This window comes from Aquarana catesbeiana, linkage group LG03 (genome assembly GCF_042186555.1).
Source record: "Aquarana catesbeiana isolate 2022-GZ linkage group LG03, ASM4218655v1, whole genome shotgun sequence".
Classification (NCBI taxonomy): Eukaryota; Metazoa; Chordata; class Amphibia; order Anura; family Ranidae; genus Aquarana; species Aquarana catesbeiana.
The window spans coordinates 496,395,505-496,408,185 of NC_133326.1; the positions used below are offsets into that span (position 1 = coordinate 496,395,505).

Here is a 12,681-nt window from a genome sequence, read left to right on the forward strand (position 1 = left end):
CCATCAAAATGAAGAAAAAAAAATGCTGGATTTGCTTTCGAATAATATCGGCAACAAGCCTCAAGGCTGCAGAGTATTCCATAATTATATAAAGTGTATGTATTCTATATTTGTAACTTTCCCAAGTCAGCTCATACAGTTTTTAAACTTATGTCCCTTTAATATAAGAGGATTACCACTGAACAATACATTTACATATTCAGTGCTGATTGGTTGCTTGATGATCACCTGATCCACTGCTAGTCTCCTCCATGTGAAGACGGAAGTGTTGCTAGCTGGATGCTGTGCATTTTCTATAGGCTGGTGGGTGGAATTGTCAGTGTGCATCTAATCTGTCCTGTTGGTATGTGTCACTAATAACTGATCAGGTTGATCTGATAGAAGATATCATGGGCTGTAAATGTACACTCTTCAGATCAGATCTCAGTGTGTATTTCTGTCTTTGTTGTTTGATGAAATGCACACAGTGTGGTGTGTCTTTGGCAGTCTGTGTTAACACTATACAAGTAGCAGCATAGCTTTCCAGGAAAAGCAGATCTGTGTTTACACTATACTGCTGGACATGCCCACAATGCAAACATAGAGTTTAAAACTCTCATATAACGATATGGTATCACTTCTGTTCAAAGTTCAGTCATGTGATCGTCGTAATTTGTGCATTAGCATTTCCTGGAAAAGCATCACCCCGCTCACCACGTAAGTTTTTACTGTCCGTAGTGTGATCTAGTGCTTTTAGGCCTCATTCACATTTGCAGTTTGCGTTGCGGTAGTGGCCGCCACTATTGCTGTTTATTGTACGTACGTGTTGCTTTGTGGCACACAAGTTTGTTGATTTGGTATGTTGAGTTTGCGCCTGACAAAAGTTCCCATTAAAGGGTAAGTCCACCTTTACAGAAAAATCTGTAAGGTGAACTTACACAGGTCCCCCTCCTCATCCCCCCTCCCGCTGACCTGGATTGTGGCGATCTCCCGTTCTGAGCCCCCGGTATTTCCGCTTCAGGAGTCCAGGGCTTAGAAATCCCCGCAGCTGAATCTCCAAAATGTACCCTGTCAGGAGGAACGTTTTGGAGCATTCTAATTATGGATGAGCTCAGACGTGTACGCAAACAGCACGTGCAGAGCCCGCCAGGAAGTCGTCACTGGGGAGCGCTAATCACAGGCAGTGAGACATTGTCCTGACGTGCGGCTGCAGAGATCGGGAAATGTCTCACTACCTGTGATTAGCGCCCTGCAGTGCCAACTTCCTGGCGAGCTCTGCACGTGCTGTTTGCGAACACGCCTGAGCTCATCCTTAATTCTAATTGGTTGGTGCCATCGACCAATCAGAAGCTGCGTAACCTGTCCTGTCAGCTGGGAAGAAGACGCGTGGATGCCGAGGGGATTTCTAAGCCCGGGGGGGGGGGCTATAGCAGGGCTCAGAATGGGAGATTGCTGCGATCCAGGTCAGCGGGATGGGGGGTGGGGGTGTGTGAGGACGGGGTTCTGTGTAAGTTCACTTTACAGATTTTTCTGTAAAGGTGAACCTACCCTTTAAAGTGGAACTGAAAGCAAGAGTACACCCCTGTAGTACAATGCCTGCAAGTAGAGATCGGCTCGGGCGTGTTCGAAATCCCACATGCCTGATCCCGCCAGGAAGCCAACACTGCACATAGCTAATCACAGGCCGTGAGACATTTTGCTGATCTCTGCAGCCGCGGACCAGGAAAGGTCTAACTGCCTGTGATTAGTTGTGTGCAGTGTCGGCTTCCTGGCGGGATCGGGTACATGGGATTTCAAACATGCTCAAACCCATCTTTACCTGCAAGGTCCCTCACTGGCGCTGGCACCTTCTCCTCTGCTTTTTCTGGATGCTGGCTGTCTTGATTGGAGGGTGTGGGATGACATAATGCATTAGAGTCACTGATTCTGGCACGCTGTCACTGTGCGTAAAATGTAAGATGAGCTGCGCATGTGCAGCTCAGTGTACATTGATTCTGCAGAGGATTGTGAACTACCAGGTATGTTTATTTTATTGCAGAAGAGACTTTTTGAATGTCTCTTTTGCAATCAAGAGCCTGTCTACTCGCAGCTTTAGGCCTCATGCACACCGGACGTTTTTACAGCTGCTGCTTTTGTCTTCAAGCGGAACTTCAGTCCTTTTTTCAACTTTCCATCTATTAAATCTTCTGCCCTTGTTTTAACTTTAGATAGTAAAACATTTTTTTTCTGCCAGTAAATACCTTATACAGCCCACTTCCAGTTTCTTGTCTGGTAAAAAGCCTAGGCTTATGACATCATGCACAGCTCTCTCTCACTTTCGTGAGAGTTTGCCAGGAATGAGTCATAAGAGGGCCAATTAGGGCTGCAGAGCTGGAGGTGTGGCTCTGTGTAAATCCAGGAAATGAACAAGCAGCAGCTTCAGCTTCCCACAGTTAAAATGGTTGCAGCCAGACTCAGTGGAGGGAGATTTCTACAGCATATTTGGCAAGTACAGAATCACAGTATATATAAAATAATATGCAAAGTGGTTGGAGGGAAGCTTCAGAATGGCAAAGATGTTTTTATTACAAATTATGTGAGCAGGCTGCAGTTCCTCTTTAAGGCATTTTCTTTTCTGCAGCCAGTAAACTCCGCAACATGTTATCCTATGTGTCCATGCACACATAGGCTGTTATCGGCTTTTTCTGGCTGGAAAAAAAACAGAACTAGTGGGTAAAAGCTTAAAAATGCTGAAAAACGCAAAAAAAAAAAAAAAAAATCCGGCTATTCATCGTTTATCAGTATTTTTGAGCCATAAGCTTTTGTGGGAGTATAGTTTTGCTAAGAAACACTGCAAAACTCATTCTACAGCTTTCTACACCTAACGCTCCTGGCCTTTTTATAACTACGCAAGTTGCAGTTTGTTTGTTTTTGATCCATTGAAGTCTATGGAACCAAAAACCAGAAAAAAGTCCCTGGCCCTTTCCATAAATTGCAGAGATGTGAATGTGACCCATAGCAAACCATGTTAAATGGACTGTAGTGTGTTTCTGAAAAACTGAAAATGCACTAAAAAATGCATAGGTGTGAACCGGGCCTTAAAGTGAGCAGGACCGTGCTGTAGCCATTCTTTTAAAACGGCTTTAACTGGTGATCTGAAAAGTGATTCACCATGAATCGCTTTTCAGAGCCTGCTGAAAGATGTGAAAGAAACCTTGGACCCCTTTCACATGGCAGGTCTGATCGGGTTCGCCTGTCAGTTTTTCAGTTGGATCTGATTGGATGGTCCATTCACCCATATGAACTGGCGGGTGTAAGCGGACTTGTGCCCGTTTACACCCGCCAACCTCTTGATTCAGACTAGTCTGCAAAAAAAAAAAAAAAAAAAAAAATGGAAGGGGATCCATCCTCTTCTGTCTAGGCAGATCAGACCGGAGGGCAATCGAGTGTAAACGAAAAGTGGAGTCCATTTACACCCGGCCGCCCATAAAGCAGAGTGGGCTTTGTCCCTGTCTACTCTGCATAAACTTAGCAGACACGGACCTTTCATCTGTCCTCTCTGCTGAGATCAGCAGACATATCCCCTACTCCCTAGTGGTTGAGACGAAGTCCGCCCCGTGTGAAAGGAGCCTTAAATAGACATTGGTGGGCATTCAGTTAAGCGTTTGCGAGGCATTTTTGGTGCATGTATATAATTGGAAGCTTTGCACCCAATTCCTGAAAACCCTGCAAAATTTTAATTCATTTATTGTCAAATTCAGGTAGTTCTTAGGTGCAAAATGTTTACTTGTGGCAATATTGTTGCAAACAAATTCATAAAGAAGTGCTGCCATAATGGTGATAAATAATAATGTAGGTAAATAAAGGGGTTGTAAACCCTCGCGGTTTTTCACCTTAATGCATTCTATGCATTGAGGTGAAAAAAACCTCTTGTAGTGCACCAGCCCCCCAGAGCCTCCCTTTTACTTACCTGAGCCCGATCGTTCCTGCGCCAGGGACAAGCACTCCCGCTCCAGCCAGTGTCTCAGGTTCTGATTGGATAGATTGATAGCAGCGCAGCGATTGGCTCCTGCTGCTGTCAATCAAATCCAATGCTGCAGGGGGCGGAGCTGAGTCCTGTCTGTTTCAATGGACACGGGAGAGTCCTTCTCCGACGGGGCTCTCAAGAAGGGGAGGAGCCAGGAGCTCTGTTGAGGGACGGTGTTCTGCCGAGAAAGTTCCTCTCGGCGGATAAGGACCCCCATCTACTGCGCAGGCGCAGTACATGCAGTATACATGCCTACATGCAGTATATAGCGTGTTTGGTAAACACGACAGGAACCTTCCCATCCTGCTCCTGGAACAGCCTAGGCTCAGCAATTTGCAATAAGCTTTGTATATATTCAAAGAATACATAGATTCCCAACAATGGCTGAGCAACGCTCCGAGATTAGTTTGTTTTAAAATAAATGATATATAAATATGTATTTCAGTTTTTTTTTTTTTTTTATTTTTTTTATATACACTCAAACCTGACTGTTTTAGCTATTTAGGGCTGGTTTGCGCTCAGGGGGTGGTAAAAATAGGTGGTTGATCTATGGTTTTACTGCCCCCTCCCTGATCCCCGTAACCACTTCAGCTCCAGACGGTTTACCCCTCTTCATTACCAGGCCATTTTTTGTGATAGGGCACTGCGTTACTTTAACTGACAGTTGCACGGTCATGCGTAGCTGTACCCAAATAAAATTTGTTCTTTTTTTCCCCACAAATGGAGCTTAAAATGTGATTGCTTAATTCTGAACACAGCTACATCCCCAGTTATAAGTGGGTGTGCACACTTATGCAACCACATTATTTTATTTTTACCCCCCGATAAAAGTTTTCAGTTGAGTTGTACAGTTTATAGGTCACATTAAAGGTGGAAAAAATTATGAAATGATTTATCTTTGTCTCTTTTTTTTTTTTCCATCACAGGAATCTGATATTTTTACAGGGATGTGTAGACTTTTTATATCTGTTGTATGGGCAGGCTGATTGTACTCAAGTCAATCCATCGATCAACTTGGGTACAACCAGATTGTTGGACTCTTTATATATTACTGCAAGGAGCTATAGGCTCCCCAAATCCCTTGAATGAGCTGCCCTATGTGCTGCAAATGCGCCAAAGTAGCTTCTGCACCTTTTTTGAAGGGTGAGCCTTGTGTGTTTTCACATGACAAAACACAAGTCTGCTAGGCGCATTTGAGGTGCCATTAAGAAATAGAGTAGTAGAAGCCTGAAAAGGGAATTAATCGCACAAAGCGTTTTCAAGGGGGCCACCACAGGAGAGTTATGCAAGGCATATGGAAGTTGGGGCATAAGTATCATTTTAATTAAATTCGTTTTTCCTGCCAGAGACATTTTGAGATTATTCCAGATATAAATTTTATCTTTAAGGCTATGTTTCCACTAGTGCGTCCCCAAAGTCGCGCGATTTTGCCGCGATTTTTTACCGCGATTTTACCGCGACTTTTTACCGCGATTTGAAGCAATGCCTGTATCTATGGACCTCAAGTCGCATCAAAGTGGGACCAAAGTAGTGCAGGGACTACTTTGAAGTCGCTGCGACTTGAAGTCGCACAGATATGAACGGTACTCATTGGAAATCATTGGAAACAATTTGTCATGCGACTTTTCAGTCCCAAGTCGCATGAAAAGTCGCACTAGTGGAAACAGAGCCTAAACCGGGCAAGCAGCAAGTGCACATTAAGACGGCAGTGTTCCATGACAACAGGAGAGACTTGTATACCCAGATATCTAAAAGAGGACACTAAAGGGATGGAGCAGGGAATAGACGCTGCCTGTCCAGGTGCGTTATCTAACAACATTAATGCCGACTTGGTCCAACGAATAGTGAGACCCAAGAACCGCCCAAACTCCAAGTTTATGGACATGACACTATTCAATGATAAGGAAGTTTCTCCTAGGAACTGCAACATATCATCAGCCTATAGCATGATCTTCTCATGCAATTCACCATACTGAAACCTGGTGATATGTGAGCTATTGCGTACTAGGGTGGCCAGGGACTCGATTGCTATGGCAAAGAGCAGGGGGTGACGGGGCATCCCTGCCTAGTTCCCCTGCCCAATGCAAAAGATGGTGACTGTCTATCAGATATTCTAATCGCTGCTTGGGTTGAACTATATAGAAGGCGAACCCATGAGATGAAACAATCACCAAATCCAAACTTGGACAGTATCGCCCAGAGGTATGGCCAGCTGATGCTCTCAAATGCTTTATTTGCATCTAGGGAAAGAAGTACTCTCTGTCCCATATTGTCTGCTTGTGTCTGCATATTCAGGAACAACCTCCTGAGATTGGTGGCTGTGAACTTTTGAGGCATGAACCCTGCTTGGTTGGAATGTATAATGCAGTGTTTCTCAACTCCAGTCCTCAAGGCGCCCCAACAGGTCATGTTTTCAGGATTTCCCTCAGATGAAACAGCTGTGGTAATTGCTAAGGCAATGAAACTGATCAAATCACCTGTGCAGAATAATGGTAAGCCTGAAAACATGACCTTTTGGGGCGCCTTGAGGACTGGAGTTGAGAAACACTGGTATAATGGACAGGATACATTTGTTCACCCCCAGTGCCAAGACCTTCACATTGCAATGTAGCAGAGAAATGGGCCTGTAAGAGCTAGGGTCCAGGGGATCCTTTCCCGGTTTATACAGCAATACAACATTTGCCCTAGACATCGAAACAGACAGGGAGCCCACCTCGATAGAGGCATTGAAAACCTCCAGCAACCTGGGCAGGATCGTCTCCTTATAGGTGGTGTAAACCTCCATGGGAATACCATCGTCCCCAGGGGCTTTGCATGTGGGGAAGGAACATGCCGCCTTCTGGAACTCATCGAGAGTAAGCGCGGCATCCGATTCTAGACGGGCCACAGAAAATGAGGTGGGCAGAGGTAAGGTAGTGCGCTAGTGACTCAGGGGAGTAGTTATCTCGGGCGCCATATAGGTCAGAGTAAAATGATGATAATTCTATGACAATTTGATGCGGGTCACTAACTACCCATCCAGTAGAGGAGTTTATGGCTCCAATAACTGGGGAGGACTGCTGTGCCCTAGCAATTTTTGCCAACAGGCGGCCTGTCTTCTCCCCCTCTTCAAAAAACACCATGTAAAGAAACGTTTCTGTTCTGCGGTGGAGGTTCTCAGGCGATCCAAAGAATCCTGGGCCGACATCACTAATTCACTTTAATGGGTAATGTGCAGAGGCGGTACTGTCTGTTGATCGTGACAGAGGGTGTCATTTTTGCCCCAGGCCATGAAGCAAAGCATCGCGGCCACAGCATGTGAACATCCCCTTTCGCCAGTCATGTTAGGTTAAGGGAGGCACCTATTTCTTTTATAACCAGGCCACAAATGTGAATAAGTTTTTCAAAATCCAACAACCTGATTTCAGTGGTATACTTTGGTTCTAAAGGTTGAAGGTTTTTGACCTTCGTGCATTCTCTGTATTAAGGTAATAACAAAACCTTCAGTGTGCAGCGCCCCTCCCCTCCCCCTTATACTCACCTGAGCCCAATCCCGATCTAGTGATGTGCATTAGAGCAGAAGCTCTCCCAGGTCTCTGCCTGCTCATTGGCTCTCGCAGATTTCAATCACAGCCAATGAGGTGGGTCGAGCCGTGCTCTGTGTTTCTCAAAGACAGACAGAGCTGACTCAGGAGCGAGCACGCATAAGTGCCTCCAGAGCAAGCAGCTTGCTATATGGGCACTTGGCAGGGGGGAGTTGCTAGGTGTGCCATCAGGGGACCCGAGAAGAGAGCACAGAGCAGGTAAGTGTGACATGTTTGTTATTTAAAAAAACAACTGCACCTTTACAAACCCTTTAACCACATCAATACAGGGCACTTACACCCCCTTCCTGCCCAGGCCATTTTTCAATTTTCAGCACTGTCACACTTTGACAATTGCACAGTCATGCTACACTGTAACCATGTCAAATTTTTTATCATTTTCTTCATACAAATAGAGCTTTCTTTTGGTGGTATTTAATCACTCCAAAAAAGAAAAAAAGACCAAAAGTTTTGAAAAAAAAAAAAGTTTTCTTAGTTTTTGTCAGTGAATTTTGTAAATAACTAATTTTTCTCCTTCAATGATGGGCGCTGATGAGGCACCACTGATGGGCACTGATGGGGCGGCATGTATGGGCACTGATTAGGTGGCACTGATGAGGAGGCACGAATATGCCGCACTTATGGGCACTGATAGGTGGCACTGAGCACTGATAGGCGGCACAGATGGGCAGAACTGGTGGGCACAGATGGGCGGCAATGATGGGCAGCAGTGATAGCCAGCACTGACTGGCATCACTAATGGCCACTGATTGCTGTCACTTGTGGGCACTGGTGGCAATTGTGGGCACTGATTGGCGTCTCTTGAAGACGGGAATCAAAACGTACGTCGAGGCGTGCATGGTTACGCAATTTCGATCCATTATTCCGGTCCCTGTGGTTGTCGGTGGCTGTTGGTGAAGCGCACGCCAGCTACCACACGCAGAGCGGAGCCTTTAGAACTTTACGAGCGGTACAGCCTCAGTGCCGGGCGAGGGCACTTCTAAATGTAAGCAGCCATTTGGCTTTTTGTTTTTAATCGTTATATCAATAAATGGGATTACACTATTTTAGTCCTTCTTGTATCCTTCTACATATTTCCCTTACGTTCTACTGGGGAGAGGAAAAGGTTACCCACAAGGCTTATCCATACTATGGCAGCAAGCCATTTCTTGCTAAAGGCTTTATTTGACCTCTTTTTAATTAAAAAGGTCAACATCTTCTGGTAAGCGGACATCCGCTTACAGTGCACTTTGGGTGTTTAACATAGCTGGTGAAGGTTGTTCATCCACACAGGGGAAGATTCACATATATCGATTTGTATATTATATTTTGCAACAGTAGAAGATTCACATATATCGATCTGCATATTATTTTTCACTTGCACGTGGACTCTTTTTTTTTATTTTTTCCATTGGGATTGTTATATTGTTTTTTTTCACAAGGACATTATTTTCCAATACATGCAGGGACTGCATGGTTGTTATTCTTTTGTAATATGCACTTTTGGTATTCAGTTCTATACATATATCTAGTATTTCTGTATGGCACACCGATGTGTATTCAATAATCTTGTTTGAGTATAACATTTCATATGCAATTTAGTTCACCGTCAACATACACCTAGCGCCCCCCACCATATACATTTTTCACTTGCACTAGAATACTTATCTAGTTTGGGGGATAGCAGCCCCTATTTAATTGTTCACACTTATTTTTTGGCGCAAGGTTTATATATTTTTGTCCTAAATCTGTGCCAGTTCTTTGCCGGTCTTTGGGTCTCCAACCCCAGCTTGCTAACCAAGGAAAGTTTGCTGTTACTTACTGTGGCATCAAAGCCGGGTTCCCACTGCGCATGTGTAAGCCACACTGTGTGCTGTGAATGGTCCCTCAGCCTCCTGGGACCTATGATGTGTCCAAGGAAGTTGCAGGCAGGGAGGGGGCAAACTTCCACTGGGATTGCCTATGAGATTGTGGGTACCTGTCAGAACTAGGTACCTATGTCTCCCCCCCCTTCCCCTTAATAAAAATATCCAAAAAGGATAGAGGAAGGGGGGAGGGGAAGGATAAGCGAAGCTTCCTGTTTTTTTTTTTAAAGAAGTTTTGCTTTAACTAGGCTATTCCACACAGTGCTAAAAAGCAGTGAAAATAATGGCATCATTCACACCGTATTGAGTCAAGAAGAACTGATCGCTGAACTGCAGAGCCATAGAAGATAGCAGGTAATGGTGGTCTATACTATGTAGATAGCGATTCAACAGGCATACCACGATGCACTGCTCTCCAGCTGCAAAGTCTGAACCCTTAAAGAGGTTGTAAAGTCAGAAGGTTTTTTATCTTGTTGCATTCTATGCATTAAGATAAAAAGCCTTCTGTGTGCAGCAGCTCCCCTAATACTTAGTTGAGGTCCCACTCTGTCCAGCGATGTCCACAAGTGTCTCAGCCGTCCGAGATTCTCCTTCCTAATTGGCTGAGACACAGCAGTGGCGCCATTGGCTCCTGCTGCTGTCAAAGTCAGCTAGCCAATCAGGGGAGAGAGGGGGCAGGGCCAGGTCGGGGCACCATGTCTGAATGGACACAGGGAGCTGTGACTTGGCTTGGGTGCCCCCATAGCAAGCTGCTTGCTGTGGGGGCACTGAACAGGAGGGAGGGGCCAGGATCACAGAAGAGGGACTCGGGAAGAGGATCCAGGCTGCTCTGTGCAAATCCACTACAACAGAGGAGGTAAGTATAACATGTTTGTTATTTTTTATAAGAAAATAAATAACGAGCCTTTACAATCACTTTAAGGTGGCCATAGATGGAGTGATTTTCAGTTGCAGTAAAGAAAATCGCTTGATTTCCCCCAACAGTCCAATAACCAGTGTTCTCCCAGTGGGGAGAGCCGTCCCAGCTGGGAAAACACACAGTGACTATTGCCATGAAAAATCCTACAGTCCCTGACAAAAGTCTTGTCGCTTGTGTGCAAATTGACCTGAAGTGCCGCTAAAATATATTTCTAATCAAGATTTTGTTACAAAAAAATGCGTCATTTTAATCCAAACAGCTTTTGTAATAATGTTTCAGTGCAAAACGAAACTGACAAAAAGTACTCTAATATTCACAGCTTGGTAAAGCCCATTGAGTCAATTTTTGCCAAGACATAAGTGTTGTCGCCTTGTTATATGAGCTTCACCTGTGACTAATAATGGATCGATTAGGTCTCAGGTGTGTATAAAAAGAACACCAGTACACTAGACCTTCTCAACTGCAACTAGACCTCTGCAAACATGCCTAAGATTCACCCGGAGACTAAAGTGTTGATTATCAAGAGGCTGAAGACCAGATCCACTGCTGATGTGGCAGACACCTTCAATGTGTCTCAGCGTCAAGTTCAGAGGATAAAAAAAAGATTTGAAGAGACTGGAGACATTTTGGACAAGGCCAGGTCAGGCCGACCCCGCAAGCTAACTGCTTGAGAGGACCGTTTGTTGGCTCGAAAATCCAAGGCCAGCCCATTTTCCACTGCAGCAGAGCTCCACGAGACCTGGTCACCTGAAGTCCCTGTGTCAACCAGAACAGTTTGTTGGATTCTGTCTCGAAATGGCCTTCATGGTCGAAACAGTGCCCATAAGCCAGCACTAAACAAAAGACAATTGAAAAAACGTGTGGCATTTGCCAAGGGCCACAGCCTGCTAAAAGGATGGACTCTGGAAAAGTGGCAGAAGGTGGATTTTTCAGATGAATCTTCTGTTGAATCACACCACAGTCGACACAAATATTGCAGGAGACATACTGGAACCCGCATAGAGCCAAGATTTACCCAGAAAACAGTGAAGTTTGGTGGAGGCAAAATCATGGTCTGGGGTTACATCCAGTATGGGGGTGTGCGAGGGATCTGCAGGGTGGAAGGCAACATCAATAATCTAAAATACCAAGAAATCTTAGCTACCTCTTATATTCCCAACCATAAAAAAGGCCAAATTTTGCAGCAGGATGGTGCTCCATCGCATACTTCCATCTCCACATCAAAGTTCCTTAAGGCAAAGAAGATCAAGATGCTCCAGGATTGGCCAGCCCAGTCACCAGACATGAACATCATTGAGCATAGGTGGTGTAGGATGAAAGATGAAGCATGGAAGACGAAACCAAAGAATATTGATGAACTCTGGGAGGCATGCAAGACTGTTTTCTTTGCTATTCCTGATGACTTCATCAATAAATTGTATGAATCCTTGCCAAACCGCATGGATGCTGTCCTTCAAGCTCATGGAAGTCATACAAGATATTACATTTGGATCACACAGCACCACTACTTAATTTGCTGACATATTTTTGGATTTTCAGTAAAGTTGTTCAATTTCTGTATAGACGACAAAACTTTTGTCTTACCAAAATTTGACCTGTCTGTCTTGATTAAATGATAAATCTATTTTCAGTGAAACTAATTTATTTCAGTGCATTAAACATCATTTGGGAGGGCTTTAGCTTTTCATATGAGCTATTTCTAACACTAATTGATTAATTAAAGTCTGGTTAATTGCAGGGGTTTCTACAAAATAGAGAAGCGACAAGACTTTTGTCAGGGACTGTACAGGTTGGTTGTACACAAGTTGATAGAGCCATCAACTTGGGAACAATTAATCTGTCCTTGCATGGCTCCAATCTTGGCCAGTCCTTGCTGAATGGGCCAAGATTCAAACCATTTATAGCCGGCTTAAAACTTCGTATATGCTTTTAGAACCAGCTCTTGACTGGGCTTAGATTGAATCCACTTGTAAGTGTACGAATAGTGGTCTGAATGGCCGCAGTGTAAGGCCTCTTTCACACCTATGCATTTTTTTTGTGCGCTTTCAGTTTTGCAGAAACACACTACAGTCCATTTAACACGGTTTTCTATAGATGTAGTTCACATCTGTGCATTTTATGGAAAGTGCCAGGTTTTTTTTTTTTTTTTTATGGTTTGTGGTTCCATAGACTTCAATGGTTTAAAGATGTGTATTGAAAAACGTAAAATGCACCTAGAATATGCAACCTGCACAATTGTGAATCAGGCCTGAACGAGCCATAATGCATGCCTTTCTACAAACAGAAATAATATCAAACTTGTAAGTATAGAAATATATATGAGCATTTTATTCAACAATCTTACTGTTT

The 12,681-nt window shown here is 44.2% G+C and overlaps 1 protein-coding gene across 3 annotated transcripts in view; it reads left to right on the forward strand.

Moving 5' to 3' along the window:
• Positions 1-211: 211 nt before the first annotated feature.
• The window catches only part of RNF213 (ring finger protein 213), a 631,031-nt gene continuing 618,561 nt past the window's right edge, over positions 212-12,681 (forward strand). The window contains exon 1 of one of the 3 annotated variants that reach the window (XM_073621071.1): positions 212-303. The gene's annotated coding sequence lies outside the window, so the exon portion shown is untranslated. Of the gene's footprint in view, positions 344-582; positions 697-12,681 lie in introns of those variants that run through there. The other 2 variants (XM_073621073.1, XM_073621072.1) reach the window with 2 other exon arrangements.